An 11015-nucleotide genomic window follows, 5' to 3' on the forward strand; every position below is an offset into this window, starting at 1 on the left:
TCTACAAACAGTCAATGCAGCAGGCAGATGGTGCAATCCATATAATTATTGCACTTGTAAGGTATAAAATATTTTCCTCTTCCACTGTTTGACTGAGCAGCTTTTCACAAAGTGATAAACCTCTTAATATCCGATCTTGTAAATGACTATAGTCTTGCAATACGTTTATTTATACCCATTTATCACAATGTTGTCACATGTTACCGGTTCACCTTTTGACCTTTAGATAGGTATTGAAGACAATACACTTATGGGGTTCCACGAGTCTCAGTCTTCTGTTACCCAAGTCCCAAACATAAAATTAAAACTTTAAACATATTTTCATTGTACAGTGAAATAATGGTCAATCGTTTATTCCCACTGTACTATTTTGTAAATAGCCATACATTCAGAGTGTTGGTGTCCTGGGAAAAGCACTTTTCACAAGTATGTCACCAATTGCCAGTCACCGGCTACTGTCTGTCACTGTTTACACACTGCACATGGGAGAGTCTTCACTCTCACTTCAGTCCACAGTCTAGTAGCAGCAAGAGAAGGTTTCCACACTTTGGATAATATACATTTTTGGGCATGCACATACAGTATTTGAGCATTAACACATTATATGCTATCTTCCATCAATTAGCAGGCAATAGGACTGAATGTCTTTTATTGGTTGCTTATCCCTATTTTGTCCTATTAATTGTATGATGTAGCAAATCCTGACCACAATTGATGTCTTTTGTACAGCTCATTCTATCTTAAATCCTAAAGAAATGATAGCTATTCATTGGATTGTTGGCTGTTGTTAGGATTGGTGATTGAGTTCTAAAAGCCTGAAATGATTCATATATATACTGTACATACAGTAATCCCTCGCTATATTACAGCTCACTTATTCCTGACACAGTGCAGTACAGATTTTTGATTTTTTGTGTGTGTCTGGGTCAGTGTAGTACAGTTACTCACCTGCGCATCTCTGACACAGTTAGCTTTATTGGCTATATGATTTTTTTTTTATGTGGCAGTAATGTCATCCATTCCTTAATTCACCAAATTGCTTGAGGATACAAAGAACATGACTGGAAAGCCACTGTTTAAAACACAAGCCACAGTCAAGAGTTTTATGAAATAAATTTACAAATACCAACTTTAGGTAATGCACTCACTCATAACAATATCTACAGGAACAAATTAAATTAAAGAGCAATGTTTAACTTGATATTCTACAACTACAGTTAAAACATCACCACAATGAATTCTGGGTTCCCATGTTTTGGGCTGACTACATTGCCAGCATCCCGGGTGTGGGGAACCATGGCATTGCTTAAGCCGGGAAATCACCTGTTCACACCACGTCCACATAGCCTGTTGCTCACGTCATTCAAGCAGAGCATACAAACCTTTAGTTAAATTTAATTTAATTAAAAGTGCCTTTCTCGATTAAATTAATTTGGTGCCATCATTTAAGTTTGAGAGCGGCAGGCTGCTTTAACTACATTGTTGAGCAAAAATCAGTTTTAGAAATGGTATTCAGGTACATTTTACTGTGTGCTATACATGTACATGACGAATAAAGATCATGCAAAATACCTGAGCTTTTTGTAATTTCCTTCTTTTTTTCTTGTTGTTTTCTAAAGAATTATTACATAATACTGGTAATACATTTGTCTTATACTTTCGCACCGTACTGTACTATAAGTATGCTTTCATTTGTCACACAAACACAAACCAGAATGTCTTTGTCACACACGGCGCAGGATTTTTAAACTGAGGTCTGACAGGGCTGGTTTTGCAGCCTAATTTTGAAGTCATGAAAGGAAGAGGCGGTCCAGCAGCCACACATGCCACAAGCTGTTTATTTGTCCCCAAACTTTGGGAATGTCCTATTGTGTGAGAACGCTGCTGCTGAAAGTCATTTTAACATGATGGCTTCAGCTGATAATTGTATAAGTTTCTATGATACTGTATAATGCTGTTCAATTAATGTGTCCTAAACTTGGTTGGCTGCCTGTTTTCTTGATATTTCCACTCCAGTCATCCACAGTAGATGATTCTTTACATGTCAAATACATCACGTTAATGAGATTTCTGAAAGTTCACAGAAGTGCTGTGAGGCATGATGTGATTTGTGGGATCACTGATGGACAGCTTGATTACTACACTTTTTTGCCCCTTTGTGTAATGTGGTAGTTCTTCAACTACACTTCCTCTGTTCCTCGGGCCAGTTATAAAAATGGATGTGCCTGTATTTAAAGTTGTAAGCTCACATCTGGTATGTGAGGATCCCAGTATGAAAACGTAGGGAGAAATTGCAAGTGAGAAAAGACACTGGTCACTTTGTGCAACAAATACTTTCAGACTTTCAGAAAAATATAAAACGTTAAAAATTGGTACTCACACGTCAAAGTGTGCTCATGTGGCCAGACGGTTGAGTGCCGGCTACAGCAGGGGTGACACAAGCAGGCTAAATGGGGAGATAGAAGGGTTACTGTCAAGTAATGTTGGGCGGCCTTAGTGTGCGTATGCACTGGTGGTCTGAAGACAGATATCTTAATAGGCCGTCAGACAGGTTGTTAATCATGACTCCTTCAGAGGCAGCTTTATGATTCAACATGAAGCCTGGTTTTAGGTTTCACACTAGTAGTACAGAGTGGCCTTGAAGCGAATACAGACCCATTTGACAGGACACGGCAATGACACATGCAGGTTCCTATCCATCCAGCCATCCATTTTCTGAGCCGCTTCTCCTCACTAGGGTCACGGGCGTGCTGGAGCCTATCCCAGCTATCATCGGGCAGGAGGCAGGGTACACCCTGAACTGGTTGCCAGCCAATCGCAGGGCACATACAAACAAACAACCATTCGGGCAATAGAGTTTTCAATTAACCTACCATGCATGTTTTTGGGATGTGGGAGGAAACCGGAGTGCCTGGACAAAACCCACGCAGGCACGGGGAGAACATGCAAACTCCACACAGGCGGGGCCGGGGATTGAACCACTCCCTCTGCTTATTTTTAAATTTTTAAATTCTTCAGATGTCTTGAAAATGCAGCCGGACAGAAAAGGGTTTTAGGGGACAGACAGAGGGACAGAACGCACAAGGTGAATAGGGGAGACTGCTCCTGTACAGCCGACACATACGCTGACCAATAACATTAGCACCATTGCAAATACTAATAATTACACAACACAAAAGAGGCTGAGGTGTAATATGTATGCCATTGAAATCCCAAATATCTCAGCATCATGTCACAATGTGGCGGCACGGTGGCCCGACTGGTTAGAGCGTCAGCCTCACAGTTCTAAGGACCCGGGTTCAATCCCCGGCCCCACCTGTGTGGAGTTTGCATGTTCTCCCCGTGCCTGCGTGGGTTTTCTCCGGGCACTCCGGTTTCCTCCCACATCCCAAAAACATGCATTAATTGGAGACTCTAAATTGCCCGTAGGCATGACTGTGAATGCGAATGGCTGTTTGTTTCTATGTGCCCAGCGATTGGCTGGCAACCAGTTCAGGGTGTACCCCGCCTCCTGCCCGATGACAGCTGGGATAGGGTCCAGCACGCCCGCGACCCTAGTGAGGAGAAGCGGCTCAGAAAATGGATGGATGGATGTCACAATGTGTCAGCTTTTGTCAACCAAATAAATTGGATGTCCCACAAAGGAAAGGCATAATTCCACAAATGTAACAAATGAGGAAACCAGAGTGCCCAGAGAAAACCCATGCGGGTACGGGGAGAACATACAAACTCCACACAGGCGGGGACGGGATTTGAACCCCGGTCCGCAGAACTGTGAGGCATATGTGCTAACCAGTCTTCCACCATGCCACCTCATAGAGAAAAGGCTAAAGGCAAAATTGTGTGCAATGGACAAAGGTATTTGTTCTCTGTTTAATTTTCTATATTCCTTGTCCTCATTAGGGTCACGGGTGACTGAAGACGATCCCAGAAGACTTCAGGTGAGAGGTGGAGTACACCCTGGACTGGACTCATATAGGCAACACTCTCTCATTGTCACAACTATGGACAATATGGAGTCATGCATCAGTTTGGGGGGTTAGTAGGGAAACCAGAGTACCTGGAAAAAACCCAGCAATCATGGGGGAAAAAAATTCCAACTCCACATAGAGATGTTCTAAGAGAGATTGGTTCCAAGATCTATTGACTGTGAAGGCCTATGTACCTTGTTACACTCAGCCAAAATCCAATAGCCAAAACAAGCCCTGACATAGACCCTACTTACTGTACAGGTATTTTTTCATCTTGCCTTATGGATTTGTTTCTCAGTTTATACTGTGCTGTAACGTATTGTGTACTCCCACCGACTGTAACATGAAGTTCACCTGAACAATTTAATGACATACTGTACGTCATCAGAAAAAAGGCTAATAAACGAAGGTTGTAGAATAATGTGAAATGTGGTTTCAAAAAAGCGCAACACACTATTATTAGAACATATTCTGATCTTGATTTAAAGATCATATGCAAAGTACATCGACATTATGTAAGCTGAAGCATATGACCATATTGAATGGGATTTCCAATCTTACAATTAGATTGGTGCTAAATGCATTATCCCTATCAAATCCAGATTCAACTTGGTTGACACAGCTTCTCTAACCTGCGCGCGCACACACAGTACATTTTTATTTTAATAGGATGTGCTGATAAAACAGTAAAAGATCACCGTTCATTATTTTGCATGTTTGTTTGGTCTAATTTTGTACTGAGCTTCCTGAGAATCCAAAGCGCTGACAATCCACCCTTTACCAGGGTAATTAACTATTTTTCCCATTGACATTTATTCTCGATAGCTTTGAACCCATCCTTCCTCTTTTGTAGAACAGCTTTTATTCCCTCCAGTGTTTCTGAGTCATTCTGTCTGGCAAAAAACACAAGCAGAAACTTGCACAAAGGGGATGTGAATGTGCGGTAAACCTTTAACTCGGTTAGAATCTGATGATAAATGTAATTATAATGAAATGATAATTGTCAAAAGATGGAACATCTGCAGCCCATATAAAGCTCAGATGCTTTCACATGTTTTTCAGCAGCAAAGCTTTTACATCTTTTGGCACAAATGAAACTGGATTACATTTACACGAGCATGTAATACCATAGTTCTGTTTCAACGTCAGGTCTGACTGAATGTTTTAGATACAGACGTTTTCTGGGCGGATGATCTTACTACAGAACATGGTCATCAGAATACTTCATCCATCCCTGATGAAAATTCAAGTAACCGATTAGAAGCAACTTAAGCAGCAACTTGTGTCTTTTTCCTCACATACGGTAAGACCCCCCCACCCCCCTCAAAAATCAAAACAAAGCAATATTGTGTATATTTTATTTAATTAGAATACTGGAAAAAGACATGTTTCTAACCTATTTCTGCAGGTAGTCATTGTAACGTGAAAAGCATTGCCATTTTAAAACAATTGATTTGAAATTTTAATTTTTTTTAAATGATTGCGCCACTGTGGGATTGTTTACAGCCGAATTGGTCGCCACCGATCAAAGTGGCTCCTCTCATTCCCTTTATATCTGGCACAACTGTCAGTCTCGATGGAGACAGCACCATTCTCTGTGTGGAAGAGGATGATACGTAGTTGTAGCAATCCGTGCATGAGTAGAGCATTGTCACTGCTTTGGCCATGGTGTGGCAACAGATAATGTGAACGGGTACTCTTATTAAGTACAAAATGAGCTGGTGAATACCGCTGGTGACTTTCAATATGTTTGCAGAGCTCATCTGTCAGCCTGTGCCCCGATCAAATTCACCAAACTCGCGTTAGACCAATGCCAGGATTTAGACGTTGTCTGAGCAGGTGTAACTTTAGATTGTTTTTGTGCTACCAAATCGTAACTCAGCCAGACGTCACCAAGCTTGGCGCAGACCGCTCTGTCAAATTGGCAAAAACGCGTTGCAAACCCCGCGCTTGCACGAAAATCAGGATCCTCCAACATTTGTGCCTCTCTGCAGATGTGCTGTCTATGAAAATAGATCCCATAGACTACAGTGAACATCGAAGGATTCACTTTGAGCACATTTTAGGTCATCTTTGGCATTTTTAGTGTTTTTTTTATTTTATTATTTATTTTAAAAAAAATATATATATAAAAATCATCCACCAGACGTTAGGTGACGTAATCAGACCTACATTTAAAAAAGTAAGACTCCATCTTAACCATATGCATCATCACTTACCAATGTTAAGAAGTTACATGAGTTTTGGGTTAAATTCATCCATCCATCCATTTTCTGAGCCGCTTCTCCTCACTAGGGTCGCGGGCGTGCTGGAGCCTATCCCAGCTGTCATCGGGCAGGAGGCAGGGTACACCCTGAACTGGTTGCCAGCCAATCGCAGGGCACATTGGAACAAACAACCATTCGCACTCACAGTCATGCCTACGGGCAATTTAGAATCTCCAATTCATGCATGTTTTTTGGGTTGTGGGAGGAAACCGGCGTGCCCAGAGAAAACCCACGCAGGCACGGGGAGAACATCTAAACTCCACACAGGCGGGACCGGGGATTGAACCCGGGTCCTCAGAACTGTGAGGCTGACGCTCTAACCAATCACCCACCGTGCCGCGGGTTAAATTCACTGTGTGACAAATTACACTTACATTCATCATTAACCTTAAAAGTGTTATGTCTTAATATTAACAGTGGTTAACTTCTTTTTAGACTACCTATGACACTTGAGAATGTTAAACTTAAAACATTGCCTGTATACAGGGGTGAGAAAATTGATATGTAGGAACAACCATAGACGGGGACCGTTTTAAAATGATCTAATCTCTTTATTTTAAGTAGTGTTGCTCAAAGTAATATTTTCAACCAGCCACAAATCCATGGCACCACCTCTGCCTGTACAGTTGATAAAGGTTCTATGATGAACAGATGCTATTATTTTTCATTATAATGTATCAAACAATTTTGATACATACGCAGAAATAGAACACAGCCAAATGGCCAACCTGAGAGCTAATTTACAGAAGATTTTTTTTTTTTATAATTTATTTAAGACTCATCTGCTTTTGTAAATAAATTGCTATTTTGTCAATAAATAAATATATCCCTTCATGGTATTCCTACACTATTGGGTGGCTGCTGCCATGCAAGGGGCTAGAGGCCCACTGGGTGCAATTTAGGGTTCAGTGTTTAACCCAAGGACACTTTGACAGCAGACAGTCAAAGGCGGCATTCGAACCGGTGACTCTTCGGGGACCGAAGGGATCTACCAACTGTGCCACAGCATAAATAGTAGGCAAATGCTAAAAATGTCTCAACTTTCACGATGAAAGTCCCTACTTCCGTGTTTGCTAACATATAGACTCAACAATTAGTGCGACTTGTATGCTTCTGCTTCACAACTGCTGACGCTTGAGGATCACAGCTGTTCAGTGAGCGAGCAAAGTGGAGACTTGAGACATGAGTACTTATTGGCATTCCACACTAATCTGACACATCGGCTTTGTCAAATGCACACTCGCACGCACATGGTCAAAAAGACAAGCAGGAAGAGGATGGGATGCGGCTGCCTCGTTCGAATACTTTTTTAAGAAAGCATAAAGTCAGACTCCAGTTGCTTTTTAAGTCATATGGCATACTGTATACTCTGGTCATATAGCACATACTATTTATTGCTAAAATACGGATGGCTTGAGCTGAATATGATAAATCCTAAAAATGCATGGTCCACTGAAAGCAAACCAGTTTCCTTCCAGGACAAACAATTTCTCTGTAGTATATTTGCAGATCATATGATGTATTCAGGACTTGAGTTTCCATGCAGGCTGCTGGAAATACCCAAGACATTCATCGCTTCAAATGGTGAAAGAGTCCATTTAAAAGCTTGGAGGTTGGACACAAGCTGAGTTTACTGTCTAGGGGGTAGTAGCCTTCCCTCTGTACAAGCCAGAGGGGCATGAAATGGACTGCAGGACCCTGTTGAAGGAGCAGGCGGAGATTCTCTAAAACTATGAAAGACTACACATTTGGTTCCATAAACATCCAATATTTGTTTCTCCAAATAGAAAGTATTATGGACTAGAATAAAAACGTTTATGCAGCCCTTTGACATCAGACACACACTTTCGATACATACTGTACGTACATTTGAAAATGAATGAAGGGAAAATGAACCCAGTTAATGAAAACACCTCCCCTATTGAAATCATGTACACAAGTGACACTCAATTGTTTTTTTAATTTCTTTATATGCGTGTGTAGGTGTGTGTGTGTTTGTGTGCGCGTGTGTGAGACAGAGTTTGCTTTTTCAACGTTTGCCAATACAGAGCCTTACTTGTTACTTTTAAGTCCCTCAGTTGGCTCGCGTGAGATAGCGACGTGTCACATGTAAAAGTGGTGAACGTAAACGGTTTTTAAAAAGATGCAGCCAACTGCTGAAAGACAGTAGTGTGCCACCTGCGTAATAGCCACATTTTGTTAAGTAGGATAGGACTGCATTTTGAGACTCATGCACAGTCAACGCTGAAATAAGAAGTCAACATAATTCAGTCAGAGAAGCTGGTCAACCACAGAGCAGCTAATAATTTGGTCCGCGGTCCTGTCCCGATCATAAAACCTTTATTAAAGACCATGTAAAGTGAATGCAGAGATTTGCTTCTAATTACATGAGTATTTGAAGAGAATTGCTGAAATCATGTGCAAAGACCATCTAGTACTCATTTGAGGAGATACTGTATAGCGTTAAACTGTTTTTCAGCATTTCACTTTTCCCATTTTTGGGGGGCATGGCTGAAAGTGATGCATTAGTGTCGCTAGCATAAATCACCCTTTCCCCACTACATAAGAACTTGACTGCCTTTGTTTGCATTAGCGGTCATCCGGCGCAATTGTGCAGCTCGGTGTCGTCGGCCAAGAGGAACCCCGGTTAACTTGAGAGCTAGCACCATTAGTCACGCTTTATATTTTTACGGCTTAAACTTGTACTGATGTGTTGGCATTAGAAAGATCTGTGTTCCAGTTCAGCGGGGCATAGATTCAACACATTCAGCAAACACGGCCACAGCGTTTGATAGCAGAGAGAACTGATTGATTATGAAGCCTTATCTTATTTACAGTGTAGTGAAAAAGTTTTTTTTTCTTTTTGCAGTGTCCTCACTTTAATGATTAAGATCATCCAACAACTTTAAATACCAGACAAAGATAACCTAAGTAAACATAAAATGTAGTTTTTAAATTGTGATTTTATATATTAAGGAAACAAAAACTATTCAAAGTTGCAGTACCAGGTCCTTTGTATATTTAAAAAAAAAAAAAAAAAAAAAAAAAAAAAAGTAAGTAGAATTAACTGTGGCTAATCACATTTTTGGGAAAGCTGAGTTGATTTTCACCGAACACACTCAAGCCTGTTTGCCTTAAGACCTGTTCAGTAAAAAAAATAAAAATAAAATCACTTAAATAAAACCTGTTTGACAAAGTGAAGTTGGCCAAAAGATGTCAAAAAAGCTTCAACAAAATGTCAAGATCCAAAAAAATAAAGTAACTGACACCGATCAGTCTAAAAAGGGTTACAAAACCATTTCGAAAGCTTTACCACTCCAAGCGAACCACGGTGATGTCATGACCGGAACAGAGGATAGGACCCAAAAATGCACGACTCCAAAACAAATGGACAGTTTCCAAAAAGAGAGGTTTAATAGACGGTCATAGGTCGGTACACAGGCAGGCAATCCAAGAAAGGCAACAGTATCCAAAAACATGAGGCAAAGTCGATAATCGGAACAGGGTCAAGTCTTACTGTGAGTCTGGGACGTGGAAACAAGGAATGCTGGAACGTGACGACAAGGTACAACGAACTGGCAACGAGAGGGAATGAGACACGAGGTTAAATACAATAGGTAATTAGAGTGAACGAGGCACAGGTGGTGAAGATCCTCACAGGAGCAGGTGTGTGTGAAACAGGGGGGAAGACAAAACCCGGAACACACACACATGACAGGTGAGAGACATTACGCACAAATGGAGACAACATGGAACACCAGTTAACCTCCCTGGAAGTGGCCGGCCTACAAAAATTAGCCCAAGAGCACAGCAACGACTCATCAGAAGGTCACAAAGGAACCTGAGACAACAGCTAGAAAACTGCAGGCCTCCGTTGCCTCAGTTAATATCAGTTTTCATGACACAACAATAAGGAAGAGAAAGGAATGCAAAAATGGCATCCATGGATGAATGGATTATTATGACCATAATGTACTTAACATCCATCCATTTTCAGAGCCGCTTCTCCTCACCAGGGTCGCGGGCGTGCTGGAGCCTATCCCAGCTGTCATCGGGCAGGAGGCAGTGTACACCCTGAACTGGTTGCCAGCCAATCGTAGGGCACATACAAACAAACAACCATTCGCACTCACATTCACACCTACGGGCAATTTAGAGTCTTCAGTTAACCTACCATGCATGTTTTTGGGATGTGGAAGGAAACCGGAGCGCCCGGAGAAAACCAACGCAGGCACGGGGAGAATATGCAAACTCCACACAGGTGGGGCCGGGGATTGAACCCCTCTCCACAGAACTGTGAGGCAGACGCTCTAACCAGTGCTGCCTGTACTTAACATGAAAGTTAAAAAAAAATAAGATGTCACAACAAAAACTCCCTTATCGTAATGTATTTGTGATTGCATACTTTTCCCAACAATGGGAAACAGGGTCAATGAAATAGATTATCTGGACAAAAGTTGGGATACCTGTCCATTACACCTACAGGAATCGAGAACAGCACAAAATATGGAGATGTCTGTACTCTCATCCCAAAAAGAACATTTTTGAGCCTCATAATTAAAATCTAAAAAAAACAAAAAAAACACGTTATGCTTATTTTTCAGCAATCAGCAGTGTTAGGGTGCAGTACAATAAATAAAGTGTGTGAAAACATACGTTATAATAGGAGCAAAGGGGCAAAATAAAGGCAGGCCACAAAGTGTGTGTGGGCAGGGGGGTGAAGGCATGTACCCCCAGTGGCCCCCCGGGTCCGCAGCCTCTGTTGTGACACTTTTTC

The sequence above is a fragment of the Phyllopteryx taeniolatus genome, chromosome 20 (assembly GCF_024500385.1).
Source record: "Phyllopteryx taeniolatus isolate TA_2022b chromosome 20, UOR_Ptae_1.2, whole genome shotgun sequence".
Taxonomy (NCBI): Eukaryota; Metazoa; Chordata; class Actinopteri; order Syngnathiformes; family Syngnathidae; genus Phyllopteryx; species Phyllopteryx taeniolatus.